This window comes from Pseudophryne corroboree, chromosome 3 (assembly GCF_028390025.1).
Source record: "Pseudophryne corroboree isolate aPseCor3 chromosome 3, aPseCor3.hap2, whole genome shotgun sequence".
In the NCBI taxonomy this organism is placed as follows: Eukaryota; Metazoa; Chordata; class Amphibia; order Anura; family Myobatrachidae; genus Pseudophryne; species Pseudophryne corroboree.
In genome coordinates, this window is record NC_086446.1 from 38463059 (window position 1) to 38479587 (window position 16529).

General features: G+C 47.8%; 1 protein-coding gene across 4 annotated transcripts in view; it reads left to right on the plus strand.

The window, feature by feature from the left end:
• The window catches only part of LOC135054648 (zinc finger protein 268-like), a 247646-nt gene that overhangs the window by 188931 nt on the left and 42186 nt on the right, over positions 1-16529 (plus strand). For 2 of the 4 annotated variants that reach the window (XM_063957882.1, XM_063957884.1), the window contains exon 2: positions 6999-7165. The exons of the other annotated variants lie outside the window; for them this stretch is intronic. The gene's annotated coding sequence lies outside the window, so the exon portion shown is untranslated. The remainder of the gene's footprint in view (positions 1-6998; positions 7166-16529) is intronic. 4 annotated transcript variants of the gene reach the window in all.

The window sequence follows — 16529 nt, forward strand, 5'->3', positions numbered from 1 at the left end:
AAGGATTCTTCGCTGGGCGGAAAATCATGTGATAGCACTGTCAGCTGTGTTCATTCCGGGAGTGGACAACTGGGAAGCAGACTTCCTCAGCAGGCACGACCTCCACCCGGGAGAGTGGGGACTTCATCCAGAAGTCTTCCACATGATTGTAAACCGTTGGGAAAAACCAAAGGTGGACATGATGGCGTCCCGCCTCAACAAAAAACTGGACAGGTATTGCGCCAGGTCAAGGGACCCTCAGGCAGTAGCTGTGGACGCTCTGGTAACACCGTGGGTGTACCAGTCAGTGTATGTGTTTCCTCCTCTGCCTCTCATACCCAAGGTACTGAGAATTATAAGACGAAGAGGAGTAAGAACTATACTCGTGGCTCCGGATTGGCCAAGAAGGACTTGGTACCCGGAACTTCAAGAGATGCTCACAGAGGACCCGTGGCCTCTGCCTCTAAGAAGGGACCTGCTCCAACAAGGACCCTGTCTGTTTCAAGACTTACCGCGGCTGCGTTTGACGGCATGGCGGTTGAACGCCGGATCCAGAAGGAAAAAGGCATTCCGGAGGAAGTCATCACTACCCTGATCAAAGCCAGGAAGGATGTAACCGCAAAGCTTTATCACCGCATTTGGCGAAAATATGTTGCGTGGTGTGAGGCCAGGAAGGCCCCAACGGAGGAATTTCAACTGGGTCGATTCCTGCATTTCCTGCAAACAGGAGTGTCTATGGGCCTCAAATTGGGGTCCATTAAGGTTCAAATTTCGGCCCTGTCGATTTTCTTCCAGAAAGAACTGGCTTCAGTTCCTGAAGTTCAGACGTTTGTCAAGGGAGTGCTGCATATACAGCCTCCTTTTGTGCCTCCAGTGGCACCTTGGGATCTCAATGTAGTTTTGGGATTCCTCAAATCACATTGGTTTGAACCGCTTAAATCTGTGGATTTCAAATATCTCACATGGAAAGTGGCCGTGCTGTTGGCCCTGGCTTCGGCCAGGCGCGTGTCAGAATTGGCTGCTTTATCCTGCAAAAGCCCCTATCTGATTTTCCATTCGGACAGGGCGGAATTGAGGACTCGTCCTCAGTTTCTCCCTAAGGTGGTGTCAGCGTTTCACCTGAACCAACCTATTTTAGTGCCTGCGGCTACTAGAGACTTGGAGGACTCCAAGTTGCTAGACGTTGTCAGGGCCCTGAAAATATATGTTTCCAGGACGGCTGGAGTCAGAAAATCTGACTCGCTGTTTATCCTGTATGCACCCAACAAGCTGGGTGCTCCTGCTTCTAAGCAGACTATTGCTCGTTGGATTTGTAGTTCAATTCAGCTTGCACATACTGTGGCAGGCCTGCTACAGCCAAAATCAGTAAATGCCCATTCCACAAGGAAGGTGGGCTCATCTTGGGCGGCTGCCCAAGGGGTCTCGGCTTTACAACTTTGCCGAGCAGCTACTTGGTCAGGGGCAAACACGTTTGCTAAATTCTACAAATTTGATACCCTGGCTGAGGAGGACCTGGAGTTCTCTCATTCGGTGCTGCAGAGTCATCCGCACTCTCCCGCCCGTTTGGGAGCTTTGGTATAATCCCCATGGTCCTTACGGAGTCCCAGCATCCACTAGGACGTCAGAGAAAATAAGAATTTACTTACCGATAATTCTATTTCTCGTAGTCCGTAGTGGATGCTGGGCGCCCATCCCAGGTGCGGATTGTCTGCAATACTTGTACATAGTTATTGTTAACTAAATCGGGTTATTGTTGTAGTGAGCCATCTTTCCAGAGGCTCCTCTGTTATCATGCTGTTAACTGGGTTCAGATCACAAGTTGTACGGTGTGATTGGTGTGGCTGGTATGAGTCTTACCCGGGATTCAAAATCCTTCCTTATTGTGTTAGCTCGTCCGGGCACAGTATCCTAACTGAGGCTTGGAGGAGGGTCATAGGGGGAGGAGCCAGTGCACATCGGGTAGTCCTAAAGCTTTACTTTTGTGCCCAGTCTCCTGCGGAGCCGCTATTCCCCATGGTCCTTACGGAGTTCCCAGCATCCACTACGGACTACGAGAAATAGAATTATCGGTAAGTAAATTCTTATTATTACCTTCCAGGCACAGAACTCAGGAAACTCATGGTGCTGACAAGCTGTTTATCTCAATGAGCAAAAACGGCACAGGATCCAGGACAGATGGCAGGAGTAAGTCAACAAATACGAGAACTACAGTCAGGATTGTGACAGGCGGGACAAAATGGTAGAGCAACAATGGCAGAAGCCACATAGATTCTCCGATGAGCGAAAAAGTGTACATGCGCTCTGTCAGCAATATTCATTTCTGGGGTGGGCAACTGGGAAGCGGACTTCCTCAGCAGACACGATCTCCATCCAAGAGAGTGGGGCCTCCATTGAGATGTCTTCACAGTAGTGACAAATCTTTGGGGGGTTCCCCATATAGACATGATGGCGTCTCGCTCAATAAGAAGCTTCAGAGGCATTGTTCCAGGTCCAGGGACCCTCAAGTATCGGCAGTGGATGCACTGGTGACACCGTGGGTGTTTTCAGTCTGTGTATTTTTTCCCTCCACTTCCTCGAGTTCCAAAGATCTTGAGAAGAACAACGGTTCAAGCTCTCCTCGTGGTCCCAGACTGGCCGAGGAGGATTTGGTATCCGGATCTTCGGGCATTGCTCGTAGAAGATCCCTGGCCTATTCCTCTCTGCGAGGACCTTTTGCAGCAAGGACCGTGCGTGTATCCCGTTTACAGCGACTACGTTTGACGGCATGGCGGTTGAACGCCAGATCCTAACTCGCAAGGGTTTTCCCTGTGAGATCATCCCCACTCTTATTCATGCCAGAAAAGGAGTTGCGTCGAAACGTTACCACCGTATTTGGAGTAAATTGGTGTCTTAGTGTGAATCCAGGAAGGCTCCTTCGGAGGAGTTTTCAGCTGGGGCGTTTTCTCCATTTTTTGCAAACGGGTGTGGATAAGGGGCTAAAAATTGGGCTCCATTAAGGTGCCGATTGCTGCCTTCTCAGTTTTCTTTCAAAAATATTTGGCCTCCCTTCCTGAAGTTCAGACTTTTGTGAAGGGTGTGTTACACATCCAACCTCCATTCGTTCCTCCTGTGGCCCCTTGGGGTCTTACTGTAGTGTTGCAGTTCCTGCAATCGCATTGGTTTGAACCTTTGCGTAAGGTGGAATTCAAATTCCTCACTTGGACAGTGGTCATCCTGCTGGCCTTGGCGTCCGCAAGGCGGGTGTATGAGTTAGCGGCCTTGTCTCACAAGAGCCCTTGTTTTGATTTTTCATGAAGATAGAGCAGAGTTGAGAACTTGTCAACATTTTCTGCCGAAAGTGGTTTCATCTTTCCACATGACCCAACCTATTGTGATGCCAGTGGCTACTGACGCTTTGGTTGGATCGAAGTCTCTGGATGTGTCAGAGCTTTGAAAGTTTATGTCGCCAGAACGGCTCCGATTGGGAAAACAGAGGCTCTGTTTGCCCTGTATGCTCCCAACTAGTTTGTGGGTCCTGTTTCCAAGCAGGCTATTGCATGCTGGGTCTGTCATACGATTCAGCAGGTTCATTCCACGGCAGGATTGCCGTTACTAAAATCAGTGAAGGCCCACTTTACTAGTAAGGTGGGTTAGTCCTGGGCGGCTGCTCGGGGTGTCTCGGCATTGCAACTTTGCCGAGATGCTACTTGGTCGGGGTCAGACACGTTTGCTCAGTTTTACGCGTTTGATACCTTGGCTGATGAGGACCTCAAGTTTGGTCTATCGGTGCTGCAGAGTCGTCCGCACTCTCCCGCCCAGTTTTAGAGCTTTGGTATAATCCCCATGGTTCTTAATGTGTCCCCAGCATCCTCTAGGACGTATGAGAAAATAGGATTTTAATACCTGCCGGTAAATCCTTTTCTCTTAGTCCGTAGAGGATGCTGGGCGCCCGTCTCAGTGCGTACTGTACCTGCAGTATTAGTTGTGATTACACACTAGTTGTGTTTTCTGTTTTATTCAGCTTGTTGCTGACTTTGTTCATGTCCGTTCAACGTGTTCAGTTGAATGCCATGTTGTACGACATGCTTGAGTCGTGAGCTGGTGTGATGCTCGCTTTGGTTTGTTAATAATAATAATAATAATTCCTTTCCTCGAAATGTCCGTCTCCCTGGGCACAGTTCCAAACTGAGTCTGGAGGAGGGATATAGAGGGAGGAGCCAGGTCACGCCCCTTAAAAGTCTTTAAGTGCCCATGTCTCCTGCGGATCCCATCTATACCCCATGGTTCTTAATGTGTCCCCAGCATCCTATACGGACTAAGAGAAAAGGATTTACTGGTAGGTATTAAAATCCTATTTGTACTGGAATGACTCTGCCTTCCCGTCTGATTTATACTTTTTGAATGCTCGCCTTTTTTTGTCCATCAGTTCCTTAATCTTATTGTTAAGCCACATTGGTTTGGAATTATTGCTCCTTCATTTGCTGCCCATGGGAATGAATTTACGAGTATAACTACAAAAACAGCGTTTTTAATACATCCCATTTCTTTGTGGTGTTCTTGCCTTGAAACAAAATATCCCAGTCATTGTCCCTTAAAGCTTCCCTCGTCATGGTAAAGTTGGCGATGCTAAAGTTTAGAGTCTTAGTAGAGCCTATATAGGGCTGTTTGTAAAAACTGATATATAATGTGATCAGTGTGTAGTCGCTGTTTCCCATGGGTTCCCCTACTGTAATATTCTACAGTGCTCAAAAAAATAAAGGGAACACTAAAATAACACATCCTAGGTCTGAATGAATGAAATATTCTTATTGAATACTTTGTTCTTTACATAGTTGAATGTGCTGACAGCAAAATCGCACAAAAATTATCAATGGAAATCAAATTTATTAACCCATGGAGGTCTGGATTTGGAGTCACACTCAAAATTAAAGTGGAAAAACACAGTACAGGCTGATCCAACTTTGATGTAATGTCCTTAAAACAAGTCAAAATGAGGCTCAGTAGTGTGTGTGGCCTCCACGTGCCTGTATGAACTCCCTACAACGCCTGGGCATGTTCCTGATGAGGTGGCAGATGGTCTCCTGAGGGATCTCCTCTCAGACCTGGACTAAAGCATCCACCAACTCCTGGACAGTCTGTGGTGCAACGTGGCGTTGGTGGATGGAGCGAGACATGATGTCCCAGATGTGCTCAATTGGATTCAGGTCTGGGGAACGGGCGGGCCAGTCCATAGCATTAATGCCTTCATCTTGCAGGAACTGCTGACACTCCAGCCACATGAGGTCTAGCATTGTCTTGCATTAGGAGGAACCCAGGGCCAACCGCACCCGCATATGGTCTCACAAGGGGTCTGAGGATCTTATCTTGGTACCTAATGGCAGTCAGGCTACCTCTGGCGAGCACATGGAGGGCTGTGCGGCCCCCCAAAGAAATGCCACCCCACACCATTACTGACCCACTGCCAAACCGGTCATGCTGGAGGATGTTGCAGGCAGCAGAACGTTCTCCTTGGCGTCTGCAGACTCTGTCACGTCTGTCACATGTGCTCAGTGAGAACCTGCTTTCATCTGTGAAGAGCACAGGGCGCCAGTGGCGAATTTGCCAATCTTCGCGTTCTCTGGCAAATGCCAAATGTCCTGCATGGTGTTGGGCTGTAAGCACAACCCCCACCTGTGAACGTCGGGCCCTCATACCACCCTCATGGAGTCTGTTTCTGATCGTTTAAGTAGATACATGCACTTTTGTGGCTTGCTGGAGGTCATTTTGCAGGGCTCTGGCAGTGCTCCTGCTGTTCCTCCTTGCACAAAGGAGGAGGTAGCAGTCCTGCTGCTGGGTTGTTGCCCTCCTGCGGCCTCCTCCACGTCTCCTGATGTACTGGCCTGTCTCCTGGTAGCGCCTCCATGCTCTGCACACTACGCTGACAGACACAGCAAACCTTCTTGCCACAGCTCGCATTGATGTGCCATCCTGGATGAGCTGCACTACCTGAGCCCCTTGTGTGGGTTGTAGACTCCATCTCATGCTACCACTAGAGTGAATGCACCGCCAGCTTTCAAAAGTGACCAAAACATCAGCCAGAAAGCATAGCGGCTGAGAAGTGGTCTGTGGTCACCACCTGCAGACCAACTCCTTTATTGGGGGTGTCTTGCTAATTGCCTATAATTCCCACCTGTTGTCTATTCCATTTGCACAACAGCATGTGAAATTGATTGTCAATCAGTGTTGCTTCCTAAGTGGACAGTTTGATTTCACAGAAGTGTGATTGACTTGGAGTTGCATTGTGTTGTTTAAGTGTTCCCTTTATTTTTTTGAGCAGTGTATATCAATTCCCCATTGTTTATTAGTACCAGGTATAAAATTGCATTGTACCTAGTAGGTTCCTCGATTAATTGAAGTAAGTAGTGATCATTTTGTGTTTAAGAACCTATTACCCATAGCAGTATCACATGAATCACTTGTCCAGTTAATCTCTGGATAGTTAAAATCACCTAACACTATTACGTCTTCTAATCCTGCCGCTTTTTTCTATTTGCTTCAGTAACAATTCCTCATCAGACACATTAATATCAGGCGGCTTGTAGCATATCCCTATTAGTAGCTTTTTACTTCCCTTTCCCCCACATGCAATTTCTACCCAAAAAGAATCCACAGTATTAACAGTTCTTTATGTCATCCTTTATGTCAGGTTTTAAAAAAGGTTTTACATAGAGAGATACCCCTCCACCTCGTTTGTTTGTTCTGTCTCTCCTGAACAGTGTATAACCCTCCAGTTTAACTGTCCAATCATGAGTTTTGTCCCACCAAGTTTCAGTAATATCTTGGTATGAATAAAAAATGACTTAAGCATAATTGCGGAATTGTGGACTGTGATTATTGCAGTCCCTCCCATGTTTAGGCTTTGGTATATCCCATAGTAAGGGCTGCCATGAAGTAGGAAAAAGAAAACAGCCAATTATACTTAGAAAATTCCTTTTCTTTGAAATACTTCCTGGCAGCCCATGAATTGCCCTCACTGATGTCAGTGTTTTTTTTTTTTCTAGGATCTCTTATACGGAGACATCCAAAGACAAGGAGGAAAGGGAGGAGTACAGCTATATACCCAAGGTGGGCGGATCCTAAGGAAGAAAACTCCTGTCTAATTAAGGAGAAGGGGGTGTCTACCCATAGTAAGGGCTGCCATGAAGTATTGTAAAGAAATGGAATTATCGTGAGTATCTTTCGCTGTTTTTCACGGTGTCCGAAAACAAAAGTTGGACACAGATCTCTGACTTTATGTTGTTTTTTTTTTTTGCCATCACTATTTATTTATCTATTTTATTTATTAGCAGTTTCTTATATAGCGCAGCATATTCCGTTGCGCTTTACATTTAGAACAACAGTTATAGAACAAAACTGGGCAAAGACAGACAGACATAGAGGTAGCTTACAATCTATAGGGAAATAGGCATTGATACACAAGGATAGATGCTACCTGTTACATAATGGTTCCCCAGATTGCTAGGTTCTTAATGGGTTGTATGATATGATCACCCAGCAATGTTGGAAGACAAAATATGTGAGGTTATGTGGACTGTACAGAGAGGATGTAATTAAATAGGAAACATTGAAGGTTAAGTGGGTGGGTCTGGAATTTGATAGGCTTGTCTGAAGAGGTGAGTTTTCAGGGAACGTTTAAAGGTTTGGAGACTAGAGGAAAGTTTTATTGTGCGTGGGAGGGCATTCCACAGAGTGGGTGAAGCCCGGGTAAAGTCCTGTAATTTTGAGTGGGAACAGGTAATACATGTGGATGAGAGACGCAGATCTTATGCAGAGTGGAGAGGTCTGGTAGGGATATATTGTGAGATTAGTGAGGAGATGTATGATGGTGCAGTTTGGTTAATAGCCAAGTATGTAAGTAAAAGTATTTTATATTTCTCTAACGTCCTAGTGGATGCTGGGGACTCCGTAAGGACCATGGGAAATAGACGGGCTCCACAGGAGACATGGGCACTTTAAGAAAGAATTTGGATTCTGGTGTGCTCTGGCTCCTCCCTCTATGTCCCTCCTCCAGACCTCAGTTAGAGAAACTGTGCCCGGAAGACCTGACAGTACAAGGAAAGGATTTTGGTAATCCAGGGCAAGATTCATACCAGCCACACCAATCACACCGTATAACATGAGATAAACATACCCAGTTAACAGTATGAACAACAACAGAGCATCAGATCAACCCTGATGCAACTATACATAACCCTTATTTAAGCAATAACTATATACAAGCATTGCAGAAGAAGTCCGCACTTGGGACGGGCGCCCAGTATCCACTACGGACTACGAGAAATAGATTTACCGGTAAGTAAAATCTTATTTTCTCTAACTTCCTAGTGGATGCTGGGGACTCCGTAAGGACCATGGGGATTATACCAAAGCTCCCAAATGGGCGGGAGAGTGCGGATGACTCTGCAGCACCGAATGAGCAAACTCAAGGTCCTCCTCAGCCAGGGTATCAAACTTGTAGAACTTTGCAAAGGTGTTTGACCCTGACCAAGGATTGTAGTGGTGAGAGCCTATGTTTGGGAAGACGAGTAAGTAGACTATTACAATAATCAATGCAGGAGATGATGAGAGCATGGATTAGCGTTTTTGCAGTGTCTTGTGTAAGAAAAGGGCGTATTTTGGATATGTTTTTAAGGTGCATGTAACATGATATAGAGACAGATTGAATGTGTGGAACAAAGGTCAGTTCAGAATAAAGGGTGACACCTAGGCAGCGAGCTTGTGGGGTAGGGTAGATAGTCGCACTGTCAACAGTTATGGAGATATCAGGTTGGTAACTACTCTTGGCTGGTGGGAAAATAATTAATTCTGTTTTGGCATTGTTGAGTTTGAGTTGGCGAGATGACATCCAAGATGAAATGGCAGACCGGCATTCAGTGACACGAGCCAATACAGATGGTGATATATCTGGGGAGGTTAGGTAGATTTGACAATCATCAGCGTACAAATGATACTGAAATCCGAAGGCGCTGATTAGTTTACCAAGAGATGAGGTATAGATTGAGAACAGCAGAGGACCCAAGACTGAGCCCTGCGGTGCTCCAACTGATAGAGGTAGAGAAGAAGAGGTAGAATCAGAGAAGTGAACACTGAAAGAGCGATTAGATAGGTAGGATGAGAAGCAAGTAAGGACTGTGTCCTGAAGACTTAGGGATTGTAGTGTTTGTATGAGAAGAGAGTGGTCAACAGTGTCAAAAGCAGCAGAGAGATCTAGAAGAATAAGAAGTGTGTAATGGCCTTTCTCTGACGTCCTAGTGGATGCTGGGAACTCCGTAAGGACCATGGGGAATAGCGGCTCCGCAGGAGACTGGGCACAAATAGAAAACTTTAGGACTTCCTGGTGTACACTGGCTCCTCCCCCTATGACCCTCCTCCGAGCCTCAGTTAGATTTTTGTGCCCGGATGAGCTGGGTGCAATCTAGGGGGCTCTCCTGAGCTTCTTAGAAGAAAGTTAGTTTTAGGTTTTTTATTTTCAGTGAGACCTGCTGGCAACAGGCTCACTGCTACGAGGGACTAAGGGGAGAAGAAGCGAACCTGCCTGCTTGCAGCCAGCTTGGGCTTCTTAGGCTACTGGACACCATTAGCTCCACAGGGATCGAACACAGGCCCAGCCTCGGAGTCCGGTCCCAGAGCCGCGCCGCCGGCCCCCTTACAGAGCCAGAAGCAAGAAGAGGTCCGGAAAATCGGCGGCAGAAGACATCAGTCTTCATCAAGGTAGCGCACAGCACTGCAGCTGTGCGCCATTGCTCCTCATGCACACCTCACACTGCGGTCACTGATGGGTGCAGGGCGCTGGGGGGGGGGGCGCCCTGAGCAGCAATATGTACACCTTGGCTGGCAAAAATACATCACGTATAGCCCCCAGGGCTATATGGATGTACATTAAACCCTGCCAGATTGTCCATAAAAGCGGGAGAAAAGTCAGCCGAAAAGGGGGCAGAGCTATCTCCTTCAGCACACTGGCGCCATTTTCCCTCACAGCTCCGCTGGAAGGACGTCTCCCTGACTCTCCCCTGCAGTCCTGCACTACAGAAAAGGGTAAAAAAGAGAGGGGGGGCACTATTTAGGCGCAGTATTCAGTATATTAGCAGCTATGGGGAAAACACTTTATACAGTGATATCCCTGTATATATATAGTGCTCTGGTGTGTGCTGGCATACTCTCCCTCTGTCTCCCCAAAGGGCTAGGTGGGGTCCTGTCCTCTATCAGAGCATTCCTGCTGTGTGTCGGTACGTCTGTGTCGACATGTATGAAGAGGAAAATGATGTGGAGGCGGAGCAATTGCCTGTAGTGGAGATGTCACCCCCAACGGGGTCGACACCTGAGTGGATGGGCTTATGGAAGGAATTACGTGACAGTGTCAACTCTTTACATAAGAAGTTTGACGACAGGGGACAGCCGGCCTCTCAGCTTGTGCCTGTCCAGGCGTCTCAAAGGCCATCAGGGGCTCTAAAACGCCCGCTACCTCAGATGGCAGATACAGACGTCAACACGGATACTGACTCCAGTGTCGACGATGAGGAGACAAATGTAACTTCCAGTAGGGCAGGGCTGGCCAAACCGGTCCTCGAGATCTACCAACAGTTCATGTTTTCTAGGCCTCCTGGAGATCTGTAGAATTGTCAGTTAGGAATGAATGCAGCACATCTTAATTAGTAATGACTACACCTGTGCACCATCTAGGTGGTCTGGAAAATGTGAACTGTTGGTAGATCTCGAGGACTGGTTTGGCCAGCTCTGCAGTAGGGCCACACGTTACATGATTGAGGCAATGAAAAATGTTTTACACATTTCTGATAATACCACAGGTACCACTAAAAAGGGTATTATGTTTGGTGAGAAAAACTACCCGTAGTTTTTTCCTGCATCTGAGGAATTAAATGAAGTGTGTGATGAAGCGTGGATTTCTCCCGATAAAAAACTGATAATTCCTAAGAGATTATTGGCAGCGTACCCTTTCCCGCCATAGGATAGGGCACGTTGGGAAACACCCCCTAGGGTGGATAAAGCGCTCACACGCTTGTCCAAACAGGTGGCACTACCGTATCCGGATACGGCCGCCCTTAAGGAACCTGCTGACAGAAAGCAGGAGACTATGCTAAAGTGTGTATACACACACACTGGTGTTATACTGCGACCAGCGATCGCCTCAGCCTGGATGTGCAGTGCTGGGGTGGCTTGGTCAGACTCCCTGACAGAAAATATTGATACCCTGGATAGGGACAGTATATTACTGACTATAGAGCATTTAAAAGATGCATTTTTATACATGCGTGATGCACAGAGGGATATTTGCCGACTGGCATCAAGAGTAAGTGCTCTGTCCATTTCCGCCAGAAGAGGGTTATGGACTCGGCAGTGGTCAGGTGATGCCGATTCTAAAAGGCATATGGAAGTATTGCCTTATAAAGGGGAGGAGTTATTTGGGGTAGGTCTGTCGGACCTGGTTTCCACGGCAACTGCTGGGAAATCCACGTTTTTACCCCAGGTTGCCTCTCAGCAAAAGAAGACGTTGTATTATCATACACAGTCCTTTCGGCCCCATAAGGGCAAGCGGGCAAAAGGCTCCTCTTTTCTGCCACGTGGCAAAGGGAGAGGAAAAAAGCTGCAGCAAACAGCCAGTTCCCAGGAACAGAAGTCCTCCCCCGCTTCCGCCAAGTCCTCAGCATGACGCTGGGGCTCTACAGGCGGACTCGGGTACGGTGGGGGCCCGTCTCAAGAATTTTCAGCGCACAGTGGGCTCGCTCACAGGTAGATCCCTGGATCCTTCAGGTAGTATCTCAGGGGTACAAATTGGAATTCGAGACGTCTCCCCCACGCCGTTTCCTAAAATCTGCCTTACCGACAACTCCCTCCGACAGGGAGGCGGTATTAGAAGCTATTCACAAGCTGTATTCCCAGCAGGTGATAACCAAGGTACCCCTCCTGCAACAAGGACAGGGGTATTATTCCACAATGTTTGTGGTACCGAAGCCGGACGGTTCGGTGAGACCCATTTTAAATCTAAAGTCATTGAACACTTACATAAAGAAGTTCAAATTCAAGATGGAATTACTGAGAGCGGTTATCTCGAGCCTGGAGGAAGGGGATTATATGGTGTCGCTGGACATCAAGGATGCTTACCTACATGTCCCAATTTACCCTTCTCACCAAGGGTACCTCAGGTTTGTGGTACAGAACTGCCACTATCAGTTCCAAACGCTGCCGTTTGGGTTGTCCACGGCACCGCGGGTCTTTACCAAGGTAATGGCCGAAATGATGATACTCCTTCGAAGGAAGGGAGTTTTAATTATCCCATACTTGGACGATCTCCTGATAAGGGCGAGATCCAGTGAACAGTTGGTAGTGGGGGTAACACTATCTCAAGAAGTGTTACGACAGCACGGTTGGATTCTCAATATTCCAAAATCGCAGCTGATCCCGACGACACGTCTTCTGTTCCTAGGGATGATTCTGGACACAGTCCAGAAAAAGGTATTTCTCCCGGAGGAGAAAGCCAGGGAATTATCCGATCTAGTCAGAAACCTCCTAAAACCAGGTCAAGTATCGGTGCTTCAATGCACAAGGTCCTGGGAAAAATGGTGTTTTCTTACGAAGCAATTCCATTCGGCAGATTCCACGCAAGAACTTTCCAGTGGGATCTGCTGGACAAATGGTCTGGATCGCATCTTCAGATGCATCGGCGGATAACCCTGTCTCCAAGGACAAGGGTGTCTCTCCTGTGGTGGTTGCAGAGTGCTCATCTTTTAGAGGGCCGCAGATTCGGCATTCAGGACTGGATCCTGGTGACCACGGATGCCAGCCTTCGAGGCTGGGGAGCAGACACACAGGGAAGAAATTTCCAGGGATTGTGGTCAAACATGGAGACTTCACTTCACATAAATATCCTGGAGCTAAGGGCCATTTACAATGCCCTAAGCCAAGCGAGACCTCTGCTTCAGGACCTGCCGGTGTTGATCCAGTCGGACAACATCACGGCGGTCGCCCACGTAAACAGACAGGGCGGCACAAGAAGCAGGAGGGCGATGGCAGAAACTGCAAGGATTCTCCGATGGGCGGAAAATCATGTGATAGCACTGTCAGCAGTGTTTATTCCGGGAGTGGACAACTGGGAAGCAGACTTCCTCAGCAGACACGACCTCCACCCGGGAGAGTGGGGACTTCACCCAGAAGTCTTCCACATGATTGTAAACCATTGGGAACAACCAAAGGTGGACATGATGGCGTCCCGCCTCAACAAAAAGCTAAAAAGATATTGCGCCAGGTCAAGGGACCCTCAGGCGATAGCTGTGGACGCTCTGGTAACGCCGTGGGTGTACCAGTCAGTCTATGTGTTCCATCCTCTGCCTCTCATACCAAAGGTACTGAGAATTATAAGACGGAGAGGAGTAAGAACTATACTCGTGGTTCCGGATTGGCGAAGAAGGACTTGGTACCCAGAACTTCAAGAGATGCTCACAGAGGACCCGTGGCCTTTACCTCTAAGAAGGGACCTGCTCCAGCAGGGACCCTGTCTATTCCAAGACTTACCGCGGCTGCGTTTGACGGCATGGCGGTTGAACGCCGGATCCTGAAGGAAAAAGGCATTCCAGAGGAAGTCATCCCTACTTTGTTAAAAGCCAGAAAGGATGTAACCGCGAAGCATTATCACTGCATTTGGCGGAAATATGTTGCGTGGTGCGAGGCCAGGAAGGCCCCGACGGAGGAATTTCAACTGGGTCGATTCCTGCATTTTCTGCAAACAGGAGTGTCTATGGGCCTCAAATTGGGATCCATTAAGGTTCAGATTTCGGCTCTGTCGATTTTCTTCCAGAAAGAATTGGCTTCAGTTCCTGAAGTTCAGACGTTTGTCAAGGGGGTGCTGCATATACAGCCTCCTTTTGTGCCTCCAGTGGCACCTTGGGATCTCAATGTAGTTTTGGGGTTCCTAAAATCACATTGGTTTGAACCACTTAAATCTGTGGATTTAAAATATCTCACGTGGAAAGTGGTCATGCTGTTGGCCCTGGCTTCGGCCCAGGCGCGTGTCGGAATTGGCGGCTTTATGCTGTAAAAGCCCTTATCTGATTTTCCATTCGGACAGGGCGGAATTGAGGACTCGTCCTCAGTTTCTCCCTAAGGTGGTTTCGGCGTTACACCTGAACCAACCTATTGTGGTGCCTGCGGCTACGAAAGACTTGGAGGACTCCAAGTTGCTGGACGTTGTCAGGGCCCTGAAAATATATGTTTCCAGGACGGCTGGAGTCAGAAAATCTGACTCGCTGTTTATCCTGTACGCACCCAATAAGCTGGGTGCTCCTGCTTCTAAGCAGACTATTGTTCGCTGGATTTGTAGTACAATTCAGCTTGCGCATTCTATGGCAGGCCTGCCACAGCCAAAATCTGTAAAAGCCCACTCCACAAGGAAGGTGGGCTCATCTTGGGCGGCTGCCCGAGGGGTCTCGGCTTTACAACTTTGCCGAGCTGCAACTTGGTCAGGGTCAAATACTTTTGTAAAATTTTACAAATTTGACACCCTGGCTGAGGACCTTGAGTTTTCTCATTCGGTGCTGCAGAGTCATCCGCACTCTCCCGCCCGTTTGGGAGCTTTGGTATAATCCCCATGGTCCTTACGGAGTTCCCAGCATCCACTAGGACGTCAGAGAAAATAAGAATTTACTTACCGATAATTCTATTTCTCGTAGTCCGTAGTGGATGCTGGGCGCCCATCCCAGGTGCGGATTGTCTGCAGTACTTGTACATAGTTATTGTTAACTAATCGGGTTATTGTTGTGAGTCATCTATTCAGAGGCTCCTCTGTCGTCATGCTGTTAACTGGGTTTCATATCACAAGTTGTACGGTGTGATTGGTGTAGCTGGTATGAGTCTTACCCGGGATTCAAAATCCTTCCTTATTGTGTCAGCTCTTCCGGGCACAGTATCCTAACTGAGGCTTGGAGGAGGGTCATAGGGGGAGGAGCCAGTGCACACCAGGTAGTCCTAAAGTTTTCTATTTGTGCCCAGTCTCCTGCGGAGCCGCTATTCCCCATGGTCCTTACGGAGTTCCCAGCATCCACTACGGACTACGAGAAATAGAATTATCGGTAAGTAAATTCTTATTTTTAATCTAGCAGTGACTAGATTATTCACTACGTAGGTTAGTGCCATCTCTGTGGAGAGTTGGGCACGAAAGCCTGAGTGAAGTGGGTCCAATAAGTTGTGGGAGTTAAGAAAGTGTGTAAGGCGAGTGTAGGCAAGTCTCGCAAGTAGCTTGGAGGGACATGGTAGCTGAGAAATGGGACGGTAGTTAGAGAGTGCGTGTGGGTGAGAGTTGTGTTTTTTTAGAATGGGAGTAATCACTGCATGTTTAAGCAGAAAAGGAAAGATACCAGTAGAGAGAGAGAGATTACAGATTTTAGTTAAGGGTGGGATAAGCACAGGAGACAAAGTTTTACTGACCTGTGAGGGTATAGGATCAATAGGAGAGGTAGTGGAGTAGGAGGATGAAAAGAGTGTTGATATTTCCTCTTCACTTGTGGGATCAAATGAAGAGAAAGTGCCAGAGGGTTCAGGTAGGGAATTGAGCAGGTCACTGGCTGAGTTAGAGCATACCATTTCATCTCGGATTTTATCAATCTTATCCTTGAAGTAGGAAGCAAGTTCTTGTGCACTGACAGTAGCTAGTGGGGGAGGTGAGGGAGGGTAAACAAGTGATTTAAATGTATTAAAAAGTGGCTTGGGGTTGGTGGCATGATAAGAGATGAGAGATTGGAAATATGTTTGGCAGTGTCCAGGGCCTGATGATAGGAGTGGTAGGTAGTCTTATATGTGAGAAAGTCACTTGAATTCTGAGATTTACGCCACTGACGTTCTACTCTACGTGACAGTTTTTGTAGGTGTCTTGTTGATTTAGAGTGCCATGGTTGGCATCTAAACCTAGGTGGAGTGTAATGGGTAGCTGGAGCCACTTCATCAAGGGCACTCTCTAGGGCAGGAGTGGGGAACCTTTTTCTACCAAGGGCCATTTGGGTATTTATAAAATCGTTCGGGGACCATACAAGAATTATCAACTTAAAAATGAGCCTGCCCCAGTAGTTATGCACTTAGGCAGCAGCTATGCCCCCAGTTGATATATCCCCAGTCAGTTGTTATGCCCCAGTAGATATGCCCCCGTAAGTATGCCCCCAGTCACTTGTTATGCCCCATTAAATATGCCACCAGTCAGTTGTTATGCCCCATTAGATATGCCCCCTAGCAGCGATGCTTACACACACACATTAAAAGAAGAAGAAAAAAACACAATACTAACCAGACCCGCTCCTGCTTCTGGACGGTTTCCCTCCGCCTGGCCGCTCGCTCCTCAGAACTATGGGAGACAAGCCATGACATCTCTCCCATAACACCGCACAGCAGTACACGCACACTGCCAGTGAGCTCCTGCCTCCGGCTGCTACTGAGGGTAAGAAGCCAGACGCCCACTAGTAACAAAATCTCAGCGGGCGCCCTGGCTAGGTGAGCCTGACCGCGCTGGATCAAGTGGCTCTGCGGGCCTTATA